The sequence below is a fragment of the Papio anubis genome, chromosome 16 (genome assembly GCF_008728515.1).
Source record: "Papio anubis isolate 15944 chromosome 16, Panubis1.0, whole genome shotgun sequence".
NCBI lineage: Eukaryota > Metazoa > Chordata > Mammalia > Primates > Cercopithecidae > Papio > Papio anubis.
In genome coordinates this window covers 39,414,919-39,429,902 of record NC_044991.1, presented here as the reverse complement: position 1 = coordinate 39,429,902, position 14,984 = coordinate 39,414,919, and the positions used below count along the sequence as shown (strand labels likewise).

The window sequence follows — 14,984 nt, the reverse complement described above, 5'->3', positions numbered from 1 at the left end:
TATGGCTAGAATACGCTTTCCCAACTACGCAAGTACATCCCAATTCTCGGCCGAAGACTGTGATATTCACATCTTCTTCTTTGGTTACTTTGGCTCAGTTGAGAGTCCCAGCTATGGACTGTGAATGTTGTCTTGTGAATGTGGGCCATGGATGGTGAATATGGATTGTAACTGTGGGTTGATAAATGTTTTCTTAAAGAGCCAAAAAGTAAATATCCCAGGCCTTGCTGGACAAGAGTTAAAATGGAGGAAATTATGTAAAGAGAATATTTAAAATGTAACTATTAAAAAATGTGAAATGTGAAGATAAGCTGGGTGTGGTGGCTCATGCCTATAATCCCAGCACTTTAGGAAGCTGAGTTGGGAGGATTGCTTGAACCCAGGAGTACGAGACCAGCCTGGGTGACATAGTGAGATGCCCATCTCAATAAAAGAAAAAAAAATTATAAAAACTAAACTAAAATAAAAATGTGAAAATCATCCTTAGTTTGCTGGCTGCGAAAAAGCAGCAACTGGATGGATTTGGCTAATGCACTGTAGTTTACTGACCCGTGTCCTCCATGGTCTTCTAGTTCTAATGTGAACTTACTTATTAACAGATAGGTCAGTGCATGTGTTGAAACACACACAGAGGGTTTTTGAGCAGTGTGAGAAGTGAGGTTGTTGGCACACACACTGGCTGTGGCCAGCCCGGGGAAAACAGTGTCCCATTTCCTAGAAGGCTGCTGTTGCCCTTTGCTGTCAGAGGCAGCAAGGCCTGAGACTGGCCTCATTTCTCACCCCAAGGTGCCCCCTGCCTCTCTGCCCTCTCTGCAGGTGTGGTGCACCTTCTTTGGTGAGTGGACACACAACACTGGTGCTCTGTCTCGGTGCTAAACCCAAAGGCCCATCTTCCTCACCCTATAGCACCCTATGACACTCTCTTACAAGGAGTGTGAAGTGTGTGTTGGGCGGGGTCCCTCCAGTGGGCTCAAGGACAAAACGCTGTGAGGCATTTGGAGGCACAGTGGAAGGCAGAGCCACAAAAACAGGCCGTTTTGAAAATATGAAATCAGGGACTGTCAGAGGGTTCAGCCTTTTTCCAAAGATGGGGTCGGAATGGGATATAGGCAAGGCTGATAGGGTGGAAATACCCCACCCACCTTGTTCCCTGAGATAACTAGAGGAAGTAGGATTAATGGAATAAATGACAGTTTTAAAAAGGCTCAGGTAAAAACAGTTGTTTGTAAAACCCTTGCCCTAGGCCATTTCCTGTCCTTCCAATAGCACTGCATTCAGATTCACCGTGACCACTGACATCCAGTCTACTTTTTACCATTTCTTTTTTTTTTTTTTGATTTACATTAATTTTATTGACAAGGTTTATAAGAACAAAGTAAATATTTAAAATCGAAGGCCAATTATTAGATCTCATTTAGTTGCTTATTTTGTTCACTTCTATTTACCTTTCCCTAGTGTCTAACTATCAAACAAGTCAAACCTGTGAAAATACCTGTTAACATTCAACATAAATATTTCTGTTCTATGATGCAAAGATATTTTTCAACACTTAATTGGTACATCAAATGTGTCATTCTGTCATAAGCAGCATGTTTTAAAATTCAGATTTAATAAACTGATTTAAGACAGTAAATTGAAAGACAAAATTAGTCTCATTCAGGAGTGGTCTGTTATGTTGATCATCTAGAATCAACACTGATTAGACAAACTTTAAAAGCCAGAGCCCCAACTCCAGAGAAACATTAAATTTCTTTAATGTAAAAGTATATTATTTTTGAGACACACTTTGTCAGAGATATCCACGATTACTTGCACATTATATTCTGGCATTATAATCTGGTACTTTAATCGTAATCATGAAGGTGGCTAGGTTTCCGGTAAATATCAGTATTTTATATGGGCAAAAGCAGTTAATAAAAATCGGTTCATTTACTATAAGCCAAATGTGCTTGTACTTAATCCCACCCTTTCCCAAAGTTTTTGAAGCTTTGATATGTTGATTTTTGGTCTGTCCTTAATATAAAACGTACCTACAGACACTTTTACAGAGTTAATACTAAAATTACAAATTGATGACACTTTCGAGCAAAGCAGGATAACTGTCTGTTCCTTCAGTGTTCCATCACTGAATTGACTTTCCATGCTCCATCATACTGTCTGGCTGAACACTGACATTCCATAGTCTACAACTGTAAAGATACCTACCTATGTGAGTTTAAAAAGTGGTCTGCACAAAAGAAATAAAAAAACTTTATATACAACAAATTGTTTTTTAAAAATACAAAAATAACATCTGTCACTTTTGTCATGCTAACAATGACATATATACACATGCAGGAGAAAAGTTCCAATTCAGTCATCTGGACAACTGTAGCTTGTATATTTTTAATATGATGGACACACTGCTGCTGAATTTTCACACTGACAGAGATGTGTATTCAAAATATTTCATATACTAAATACTCAATCTCTGTGTGTATAAATCCCAGTCATAATAGTTTCTGTTCTACTTGATTAAAAGTATGCCTTAAGCAAGCTAATATTAAGCGCACTAAAAACCACGACAGTTCAAGAATCTATGACCTTATATAAAGAAACCCAAAATGTACAAAATACAACTATAAAAGCAAGGAACAGTTAATGCCATGCAAGATTTTAAACTAAAAATGGCATAGAAATGCAATTTAAAATAGCAAACTCAAATTCACATAACACTCAAGATAAAAAGGTCAGCAGTAAGTTCTAATGTTGCTTAACAAGGATTTAGAAAAGGAAATACATTCTCTTTGCTGGTATAATGGTATAAATCAGATCTTTGAATCTATGGGAACGAGTCATCTTCTCTGTCCTCTATCTCAAGAAATTAGCTCTTTTACAGTTGTTTTTATGAAATCTTTCCTTTCAGTTAAATCATAAGTAGGATAATTTTCATAGACCTTTTTGCAAATCTGTTTCATTGTGACTTGGCTTCCAAGTTAGCACTGGCCAGTAATTTCTTTATTGTTTCCTTTAATTCTTCATCTGTAGGGGGTTTCTTCAACTTTTTAATTAAAGGTTCATCATCTGAACTATCCTCAGACTCACTTTCTTTTTTGGAACTGTTTTGATTCTTCTTGGTGGTGCTGCTATCTGCCTTCTTAACATTGGCACTTTTCACAGATTTTTTACTTTTAGAAGTAGCTTTCTGTTTAGGTTTTTCTCTTTTGGCTGTCTTTTTTGGTGGCTCCTCTTCACTTTCTTTATCGTCATCATCTGAAGACTCTTCCTTGTTTTTCTTTTCATCTTCATCACTACTAGATTCATCTGACAGAATTTCAGGACATTTGGTTAGCTTAGCCTTCCTTGCCATTCCAGAACTGTTCCGTTCCTTTTTACTGCCTTTGCTAGAAGTTGTTTAAGATTTTGGCAATGGTTTGCCAGAAGGCTTTGGATGCATTAAGAAATTCAAGATCCTCTTCACTAGTTCACTATTTACACCTGATCTCTCCAAATCAAGAACCTCACAGATGCTCTTTAACATGGCATTTCTAAATTTTTTCAACATTTCTTCCTTCTTTTTATACTGGACACTTCCTTTTTCAAACGGAAAGCCACTGAACTGACCCACGTTCTTCTTTAATGAGGACACAGTGCCTGGCCTGTTGTAAAGCAGTTTGTGTAGATTTCTAAGTTCATCGGTTTTCTTCTTACTTAGAAAAAAATGTATCCTCTCAATTTCACAAAGTTTCTGCCCCTTTCCTTGTGCAATTGTAAATGGCTCTCTCTGTAAGGAAGAGACTTGCATTGTCAGCCTCTCTACTTTCTTCTTTTCCCTCTTGCCTTCCACGATAAGACTCTTTTCTTTTTCCTCCTCTTCCTCCTCGTCGTCGTCCTCGTCTTCTTCCTCCTCCCTCTCCTCTCTGGGACCAGGCATTTCGGGTTCTTTCTCGGATGCGGGCTGGGCGGGGGTTCCCTCTCCCTCCGCAGCAGGGGCCGAGGCGGACATGCTGTGAACCGCGGATCCCGGCCGCCTCGGGCCTGGCACGCGAGGGCACGAGGAGGTTCTGGGAGGCGGCGGCGGCCGACGCCGAGGAGAAGGCGCGCGGGCCGCTGTCTGGCGTGACGCTCGCTCTACTTTTTACCATTTCTGCATAAGGCATCTCTACAATTTCTTTCTCCAACAACTTTGAAGGTACCCTTTAGGAGGTGCCTGCCCTGGGGACTCTGTAAGTTCCTCTGGTACATGGAAGGGAGTTTGCAGTGAGTGGGAGGGATTACAGGAAGAGGTAAAGAGTGAATCACCTGTGTGTGTGTTGGGGGGCGGGGAGGGAATACAGAAACTTTCCCTTTTCACAAATGTCAAACTTGCATAGAAAATACTTTTGCAAAGCCGGGCCTGGTGGCTCACGCCTGTAATCCCAGCACTTTGGGAGGCGGAGGCAGGTGGATCACGAGGTCAGGAGATCTAGACCATCCTTGCCAACATGGTGAAACCCCATCTGTACTAAAAATACAAAAATTAGCTGGGTGTGGTGGCACGCACTTGTAATCCCAGCTACTTGGGAGGCTAAGGAAGGAGAATCGCTTGACCCCGGAGGGTGGAGGTTGCAGTGAGCCGAGATCATGCCACTGCACTCCAGCCTGGCAACAGTTCAAGACTCTGTCTCAAAAAAACAAACAAACAAAAAAGGAAACAAAAGAAAATACTCTTGCAAATCTCAGTGCCCACTTAAATTCTGTCAATTCCACCCAATGTGGATGAGTCCAGTGCTACCACTGTCCTCTCCCACCACCCTGCTTGCTTTTTGTTGCCCACCTCTCCAGATTAGGACAGCCCTCTTTGTATTTCCCTCCAACAAACACACTCCCTACTTCTACCCCAGCCCCATTCATTCAACAGAGATCAGAGAAGACATGACAACAAAGAAGAGACACAACTGACTGAAATTCTTCAAGACCCAGGATGCACCTGAGTCGTTCCAGGCCCCACACCTACGGAATGGGGCTTATGCCACGGCTCTGTGAGGCAGTCCCATGAAAAGATGAGCTGGAACTGTCAGAGATGGTGGACCAGGTGAGGCCCCTGGCCTTCTTTTTCGAATCTCTCTACACATGCCATCTGTCTTTGCAGTGATGACTACACAGGGGTTAGCTGGCAGGGCTGGCAATCAGGTGGAGGTTTCCCACTGCTGGTTTTGTCATCTGTTGACTCAAGCACTCTGCCTTTTACCTAGAGCAAACAACTCAGCAATGAAATCCCATGATCCCCTGGAGCTCGAGTTTGCTGCAACCCACACATGGAGGGCTAAACTAAGCTGTGTGCACCTTGGCTGACATCTTCTAAATGGTTCTGTGGATAATGATGTTTATCCCCTGTAGAGATGGGGTGACACAGAGGGAAGAACTCAAAGGTAGGATTCCGTGAGCAAACAAAGCTCACCAGTGAACTAACCATCCCCAAGTTTAAGTATTTAAATTATAGCTTCAGTGGAGAGGAGAATGTGTCATTAAATATTGTCAGGCTCCTGTGTTTATTCCCATAGCAGTAACATGGGGTTCACCGGAGAGTGTTTTATCTCCCTCTGGCCTTTGTGCGCACTGCTCCCTGAGCCAGGAGCTGGCTTCTCCCTCCCACTCTTCCTGGCTGACCTTAGTCAGGGGTTTGACGTCACTCTCTAGCTGCTCCTCCCATGCTCCTGCAGCACCCTGCACTCTCCTCATCAGAGAACTGATCAGAGTGGGTTGTAATTGCCCATGCACTTATCTAAGTCCTCCACCAGATCAGAAATAGCTGCTGCGTTGCTGTCCTCACAACCTGGACCAGGACGAACAGAGCTGAGCTGGCTCTGAAATGGCCAAAGACACAAGACTCAAAGAGCAGATTCCCAGAGTTCAAGGGTCAGAAAAGCAAGAGTCCTCTTCAAGCCAGTGGCACAGTGAAGGTGCAGTGAGGAGAGGCAGGCAGGCAGGAGCTGCGGGGGTGGGGACCAGGCCTTGGAGTAAAATTCCTGGTGGCTGGAGTTCCAGATGGCAGCAGTGAACTGTGCCAGGGTGCCCAGGACTCACTCCGGGGCTGCTGGCTGAGGATCAGGAGGGGCAGGCAGGGGTTTCATGGTGCTGGGATGGGCCAAAGGCTTAACACTGGGCATGAAGAGTCCTAAGCTGGTTCTAGAAGCCCACCCTGAGGTGTACCTGGCCTCCACAGCACTGGCCCAGAGAGTGTGGCAAACCCGGGAGTGGCTTGGAAACGGAAGCTCCAACAGTCAGGCAGGTGAGATGCTGCATATCAGGCGAGTTTAATTCACAGCAGGATGTATCTGGGGCTTGGGGATGTGGAGTGCAGGAGCCAGGCCCTGGAAGTGGGAGATGATACCAATAGAAGGGTTCCAGGGTCCAAGTGGAGCCAGCGAGGAAAAAAGCAAAAGCTTTTATTAGGCTGGGTTTTCCATGAAGCAGATGCTGTGACAAGGACTGCAGGTCAAGTGGCTTATTTGGGAGGTGAAGGAAATGGTGGGAGAGTGAGGCAGTGACCAGGAAAGGGAAGGCCGCTGAGGTGCGTTATGGGATGAGTGACTAGTGTGGGTAGCTGGGGCTCTGTCCTGCTGGGAGCTCAGGAAGCCGGGGTGGAATATATCAGGATTGCCCCACCTGAGGAGTGAGGGAGCTGGGACATTTACCCACCACGTCCCATCAGCCACTGTTTGAGAGCTGGTCTCCAAGGACATTGACTTATTCTCCCTCTAAAGTGACTTTAGCACCGGAGGAGACCCTCAGACAGAGATGGGGGTGCTGGCAGTGGGAGGCTGGGCTAGTGTGCACTGGATTCATCAGGCCTGAGGGCTAAGCTGCTACAAGCTTCAATGTAAACACTCATCCCTGGATTATCAGACCTGAAGGCTGGTTTGGAGCAGCCACACGTTGTCGTGAGGCTGTGAGCGTGCTTGAGCAGGCTGCTAACGCACCTCCGCCTCATGGCTCTGCATGTGGCTGCTTCTGCAGGCAGCGGCTGCCAGGACTCCCCCTGGACTGAGTCACTTATGCAGAGAGACCCTACCTGGCTCCTCTGCATACCCCTGTCCCCCGGGCCTGCTGCGTAGAAGATCCTTTGGAACTACTGGTTGAACAGAACTAAAATCCAGTTTGGGAGGGTCAGAGAGGAGAGGGGACCAGCTGCTCACTTGAAGGCCCTGAGGCCACCATCAGTAACCTGTATCCCAGGTGGGAATGCCCACCGCACGTGAGCCCCCGGTAAAGAGCCGCAGCGGCCATCTTAACATCAGCTGACCACAGAAGGCTTTCTCCCGCCAGGCACGGTGCTCTAATGTTCACATACATTCTCTCATTCCGTCTCCATTACCCTCCTAGCTAGGTCCTGGAGGCATCCCCACTGTACAGATGAGGAGAACTTTCGCCCAAGGACTCAGTTTCTCTTGGACCTCTTCTCTAAAACCAGCTGCATGTGGGATACTTACCTCTTCCTTGCCTGGTACTGTGAATGCACAGCCTTTCCCAAACCCAGGCTGGTCATGCCAGGGTGAACTCTGAGCAGGATCCTTGCACTATGTGAGGGCAGAAGTGGACAGGACTCCAGCTCTCATTGAGCTTGGCCCTCATTTCACAGCCAGAAAACGCCTTCTGCAAGGTCACAGAGCTTGGCCTAGCAGCCCCCTCTGTGGACTCCACGGGTAGAGCTGTGGTTGTTCCTCCACACTCCCTCTCCTGCAGATCAAAGACAGTTTCTAAAATAATTTGACTTAGGTAGCCCATTTTCTGGGCTGTATTTTCTCAGACGAATAACTTTTTTTTTTTTTTTTTTTGGTGGGTAAGTGGATGACTTATGGGATTGTCATGCAACGTTTAGTCTAGGAGAAAAGGCCAATTTTTAGCTAGAGTCTTGTGGCTAGTAAGAAGAGCTCTGTGACCAGAGCAAGGGCTGAACCTTGGGGAAAAACACCAAAGGAAACTGAGGCAGCCCTCTCCTCAAGTGTCCTCAGCTGCCTGGCGCTGAGATGGATCTGGCCTAAGGGCAGGACTGGGCAATGCCCTTAGGAGGCCCGCTTTGTCTCTTCCCTGAATTCAAAAACCCCACATCCTTATTCCAACACCAGGTCATTGTCTAGGAGAATGATTTTGACTGTTGCTGAAAAGGCATGTTTCTTCCTGGGATTTTTGGATGAGTTTCATTTCCAGTTGTGAAAAGTGAGAGCAATGTTTTTCCCACTGGGTCACCATCACTCTTCTGCCAGGCCTCCCTCTCCCTCCCACGTGCTCCTCTCTGCTGTTGGCTTGGGAGGGCCCAGGGTCAACCTTCTCCTTCAAGGCCCTGGAATGTTGTATCTCTGTCCTGTCCAACTCATCCTCCCTCAGGCCCAGGTTTCCAAGAGACAGAAAACCCGTGTGTCCCATTTCTATATCTTCTATTTGTCCACATCCAACGTGGAACTAGGCTGTGGTTATTTATCATGACTGTTCCCCAATATCACCTGTCTCTAGAATTAACCTGGAAAATGACAAACTTTTCCATCAGATTCTGGGGTGGGGTCCAACATTGCCAGGCAGACCCCATTCTCTGTGGGAACTGAGAGGGAGTGGGTCTCAGGTGGAAGGCCCCCCTGGAGGCCTCCTTCTCCACGTCCCACTCCCTCAGCAAGGCCACAGCCATGTTCACATAGTGACACTGGACGAAAGGTAGTGGGAGGTGGTGGTGATGGAGGTAAACACCGCATGGGGTCCCAGACCAGACTGCATCAGCACATGTGCCTGGAGCGCTTAGAGAAATGATCAAACCTTGGTCATACATCAGTTAGCTTTTCCTGCATAACAAACTCTTTCAAAACTGGATGACTTAATTTGCCAAGAAAGTAGATTTTAGATGCTCTTACCACCCACCTCCTCCACCAAAGAAAAGGATGTGAAGAGATAGATCTGTTAATTTGCTTGACTGTGGGAATCATTTCACTGTGTAGATGTACGTCAAAACATTATGTTGTATACCTTAAATATATACAACTAGAAGAAAACACTTAATAGCTTAAAACACCCGCCGTTTATTTAGCTCACAGGTCTGTGGGTTTATTGCAGGAGGTCAAAGCCTGTCATTTGGACAAGCCCAGAGTAACGTGGGATGGGACCCAGGGCCATGAATACGGAGAGGTGTGGACAAATTGGAGCATGGCTGCTGTCATTCACTGGATCTCTACTCCAGGCTAGAATGAGCCAGGCTCTGGGGATGCTTTGACTCTACTTTTAGCCCATTTCCTGGGTGATTCTCACACAGCTGCACCACAGAAAGTCAATTGGGGACCACTGCAAACAGTGACTGGCTGGGGTTCCCACTTCTTATTGTAACATCATCATGAGTTAGAACTCAAAAACTTACAAGTAATGTAGGTGCCTGAAGTGTCCGGTGCGAGGCAAGCCGGAGTGCTCAGCCTGGGAAACCCAGGCAGTCCACAGTGGAAGGAGCTCAAATTCAACTTTGCCACATGCTGACCAGGCCCAGTCTTGGGTCCGAGTGGCATGTGGCTGTAAGCTGGCATCCCTGGTGGTCTCAGCTCTATGGTGACTCTTTCACAGACTGTAAGAAAGGTCAGTGGTCCCAGAATGAGGGTCCACATCACCCCACACAGACCCCCATTTTCATCCCAGCTGTCCCAACCGTCGGGTCAAAGCAGGGAGAGGTGCTCAGCGGTTCCCCCTTCCTTTTATCTTTGACTCCAGTTCAGCCTCCTGTTGAAATCCTCCCTGTCATCTCCTCCACTTGCCTGCTTTATTTTCCCTCCTTACCACCATCTGATGCAGAGTTTCTCTGTGTATTTGTTCTCTGCCCCACTCTCTTCCACAACAACGTAAGCTCCACGGATGGACTCCTGTCTGTTCTGTCCACTTTGGGATCCTCAGGGCCTGCTGCACAGGGGGCCCTTATGAATAGGTCTTCCGTGAATGAGGCCCTCTCACTGGCATTTTTCACTGTAGTCATTTCTCTTTGCTGGCCAACCTGGCCTGCACCCCCCTCACAGCCCCCTGTGCTTGCTCTGTGGATGGAAGCTGTGTTGATGGAATGGAGCTTCCTCCCATGAAGGCACATCTTCCCCCAAGTCCATTTGCATTGCAAGAATTTTCTCTTGAGGAGTCTCAGAGAGATGATAAAATCTCCCATTTCCCTCAGAGCCAGGCGTCACCTGGAGGCAGAGGCAGGAGGGAGTGGGTGCGGGGCCTGAGTGTTGGAAGGTGTTTGGAGGCCTTGGCTTCTGGTGTTCCTCCCATCCTGGGTCTGGAACATAGACCATTAGGACTAGAAAGTCCGTAGCTGTAATCTGTGCCAGAGAACCAGAGATGGGGAGGCTGTGTGAGTGTCCGGTGTGGGACTTGCCACTCAGGGAATCACAAGACCCCTTACATGGGGCATTTGAATTTGCACTCCCAGGTCTTACAAGTGAGGAAATAGAGCTGCAGAGATGTTAGAAATTTGCTCAGGGCCCCACAACCAACGTGAGACCCTACCTCCTACCTCCCACCTCCCACCTTGTCCCACTATACCATCCTGTCCCCATATATCTTAAGAGGGTGAGCAAGATGGAGTTTCTTTACCAAACCCAATTTTATTATATTTTATTTTTTATTTTGAAATTAAAATTTTAATTAATTAATTAATTTATTTTTAAAAATAAAGACCAAATCTTACTGTATTGCCCAGGCTGGTCTTGAACTCCTGGGCTCAAGCAATGCTCCTACCTTGGCCTCCTAAAGTGCTGGGATTAACTTGAGTACTCCTGAAGCAAAGAATATACATGGACCCTAAAACACTTTTAGCAAAAGAGGAAAGGATTTTACACTTTCATAAAGACAAAAACTGCCAGGAGGCATGGGGTCAAATTGGTTTAGGGAGAACCAAAGCCCTCCAGATAGACTTTTAATAAATCAGTTTACAATATAAAGGTCAAGGAAAGCAGCATGGCAGGACTCAGTCTCTGTGGCGTTTGGGGGCGATGTTTCCACAGCACATATTTGGTACCGTCATTTCTCAGACACCGTCATCCGACTGCTTGTTTTCCATCTTGCTGGAAGCAGCCGTGAGCAGCCCAGGCTGTTTTAGATCACGGTTTATTGGCTGGAGATGTGGAGCGTTTCCAAGGGCCAAATGTTTCAGGCAGACACACCATGTTCCTATTAGGAAACTCGGGACTTCTTGGATGAGAACATCTCACATAAAACATGAAAATTCAGCAGTTCCAAGTATCAGAGAAGTTGCAGATCTGGGTCCTTTTCCAGTATGCCTCAGAACATGTCCAGGCGACCCGCTGGAAAAGACATGTTGCTTTCGGATGCTAGGAGGGTGGCCTGCAGAGGTCTCCCCTAGTCCAGTCCACACGGGGCTGGTGGTGTCACCCCACCGGCCTGGGGCTGCACCTCCAAAAGGGCTCAGCTCCACACAACACTCCTTCACAGGAGATGCTCTGGATTTCATTTGTGGGGCGGTGGGTTTCCCCTCAGCCTCCCTCCCAGGGACCTAGCAGAAGGGGAGGCTAATCCACCCCTGCCAGAGCATCCCAGATTGTAACCGGATCTGTGCATTGGGGCCCATATTGCACAAGGACAGTGTCTGCTCAACTCGCCTCCCCCAGCATCCTTGGCTTTAATGTCAACAGCCAGTGCCTGAAGCCAAAGGGGCGCTGATTCTCCAATGGTATCAGTGGAAGGACAGAAAGGGGCGATTCACAGACACCTCTCAGAGCCGTCAATCACCCAAGAGACAGCTACCAAGAGGCAAGCCTGGGGAGAAGAGGCCTATGGGGATGAGCAAAGGAGAGACCTGGACACGAGTGAAAGCCCAGCCCTATGCCCTGAGAATTTGAGAGCCACATAAATGTTGGAAATGTTTCCTTACTAAAGGGAGTCTACTGGGTTGTCTGAAGACCAAGAAGGGAATCCTACAGGGTTGTCAGAAGGATTCATTGTCAACTTCCAAAACAACTGTCTGAGCCCAGCAATAATCAGTAGAGGAGTTACAGGTACCCTCCAGTTTAATGGGGTTATTATTCATTTTTGCCCTCAAAGCCTTTATATGTTCATGTGGAGGCCAAAGCATCTCCATCTTGAGTGCTAATCTGCCATGTTGACTTCTGATGAACCTCTGTTCTGGGAACGCCTCTAAGATTTCCACCTTATCTACTAATACCATAAATCCTACCCTTAGGTCAAATCGAGCTTGGCCATAGGTCCTGTCCTTAGGCAGGTCCACATAGCATTCTTGCCTTTCCCTGGTGGGGAAGCGGGGTTTGGCTTTAATTGTCCTACACATTACTTCCCTATGGCATACAAGCCCTGGGTCTGGGGGTGATGGCACAGGGATCCACCATCTTATCTCACTGTCCCCCGAGACACAGACATGGCTTCTGCTCATAAGGCTCCTGTTAAATGTTTCTTTCTGAGAAACTGCTTATGTCAGCCTCTTTCTTCAGCCTCTCAGCTTCCTTGAACTTTTGAGGGGTTAGGTCTGCATAGAACAGTCTAGCCCAGATCTCTGCCCTGAAATTCACATCTATCTATCCAACTGCCTATTTGGCATCTCCAATCAGTTGCCCAGGAAGCATCTCCCATTTCACATGTCCAAAGCAAGCTCCGGACTCTTCCCCATCCACACCTCCTCTTCCTGGTCTTTCTCATCTCAGTTAATGGCAAGTCTACCCTTCTGGGAGTGTAGGCAAACTATTTTCCAGGCACCCTTGATGCTTCCCTTTGTTCACACTGTACATGTTCCTGGTGGCTTGACCTTCAAAATATGCCAAAACCGTCCATTTCTTACAGCCTCCACAGTCCCCATCCTGGTCCGGAACACTGTTACCTGTTGTGTGCAGTATTGTGGCAGTCTCCCATCTGGTCACCCCTTACCATCCTTCCTCAGCACAGCGGCTGGAGGAATTCTCTTAAAAACAGGTTGGATTATGCTGCTCTGCTTCGCAGTGTACTCAGAGTAAAATCCAAAGTTCTGACTGTGGCCTAGAAGGCCTGCATACTCTGGGCTGCCACCCTCTCTCTGACCTCATTTCCCAACCTGCTTCCCTCGTTCCTTCCTCAGGACCTTTGTGCTTGCTGCACACCTCTCATTGAGCTAGCCATCATTGAAAGCACCTTTGCAAAATGATAATAGTGAGAGAAATCTGATAGAGTTGCCTCCATCTTGCTTCTAACTTCCAAGCTGTCCTTGATCACTCCTGATCATAAGCCAAGCTAACTTTGGGAGAAATTTAGTTTATAGTTTAATCTTAAAACAAAGATGCTTGATCAGGCATGGTGGCTCATGCCTCTAATCCCAGCACTTTGGTAAGCTGAGGTGTGAGGATTACTTGAGCCCAGGAGTTTGAGAGCAGCCTGAGCAACACAGGGAAATCCTGTCTCTCTCTAAAAAAAAAAAAAAAAAAAAAAAAAAAAGAAAAAGAAAATATAATAGCTGGGAGTGGTGGCATGCCCTTGTAGTCCCAGCTTTTTGGGAGACTGAGGTAGGGGATTGCTTGAGCATGGCAGGTTGAGACTACAGTGAGCAGTGATTGTGCCACTGAACTTCAGCCTGGGCAACAAAGCTAGACCCTATCTTAAAAAAAAAAAAAAAAAAAAGATGCTGATAGCCCTTCCCAAAACTAAACTGCCTTTGAAAAACTAATGAAAGGCCACAAGGTTAATATTTTGAGAGGAGAGCCTGAATTCTCTAAGACATAGGCTTAGTTAACCAATAACCAGCCATTGTTTTGGTGGTCACAAGTCTTGCAACATCCCAGATTGCTCCTATAGATAACATCACTACTGTAGAACCTAAGACTGGTCTCTTGAGATGTTTTTTGGACTTCTGCATTCCTGATAACTGGCTGACTCCACCCAGACCAATGACCCATGACTCAATGAGTCCCGTGACCCCTACCCAGGAACGCACAAGGAACAATTCCCACACTCCTATGATTTCATCCCCAACCAATCAACATTCCCCATTCCCTAGCCCCCTGCCCAACAAACTATCCTTGAAAAACCCTAACCTCCAAGCCTTCCAGACTAATTTGATTGAAAACTTCATCTCCTACTCACCAATTAAACTTTTTTTTTTTTTTAAGAAAGGGTCTCACTTTGTCATCTAGGTTGGAGTGCAGTGCTGTGATCATGGCTCACTGCAGCCTCCATCTCCTGGGCTCAAGTGATCCTCCCACCTCAGCCTCCCAAGTAGCTGAGACTACAGGTGTGCACCACCGCACCTGGCTAATTTTTTTTTTTTTGTACAGATGAGGTCCCACTGTGCTGCCCAGGCGGATCTTGAACTCCTGAGCTCAAGAAATCCTCCCCCACCTTGGCCTCCCAAAATGCTGGGATTACAGGCATAAGCTGCCACACCAGGACATACATTCTTTTTTCTTTTTTTTTTTTTTTAAGGCAGTGCCATGGTCTTAGTGAATTGATTTTGTCTGTGTAGCAGGCAGGAAGAACCCATCGGGTGATTATATTTCGGGGCAGTCAGGTGATGGCTTCCACCAGCTCTACTACGGTAGATGCCTTGGCACTTTGTCCATCTTTAAGGTGGCTCAGATAGACACTGCTGATGCCTGTCCATAGCCCTCAGTGCTCGTCTTTCTCATGGGTGTCAATGGCATCCTTCTGGAAGCACCTGCCACTCTCTACATAGAGTGCTCATGGCTTGCATGGCACAGGCCAGGTGGGATTTCAGAATTACAATTCCTTCCTTGTCCATTGGTTGGGACAATTCTGAAGCACGTTTAACATGCTCTCCCAGAGTTCCCCACCAGAATCTCCACTGCCCATAGTGTTAACTGACCTGATAGCACATGTGTTATTGGCTTCCTTCCCTTCCCCACTTTCCTATGCGTTTACTTGGATCACCTTCCAAATAAATCACTTGCTTTCAAATACTCATCTCAGGGTCTGCTTTTGAGCCTCAAGCCTCTGCTGGTGTGACAGCTATCTAGGGAGGCAATCAAGTAGCCAAGACCCTATCTCCTTGTGAC

The 14,984-nt window shown here is 46.7% G+C and overlaps 1 pseudogene across 1 annotated transcript; it reads right to left on the bottom strand.

Moving 5' to 3' along the window:
• Window positions 1-1,730: 1,730 nt before the first annotated feature.
• On the bottom strand, window positions 1,731-4,106 carry LOC100997945 (annotated as a pseudogene). Its single transcript, XR_163803.5, has one exon. The product of XR_163803.5 is annotated as a protein DEK pseudogene (transcript).
• Between the last annotated feature and the right edge of the window lie 10,878 nt (window positions 4,107-14,984).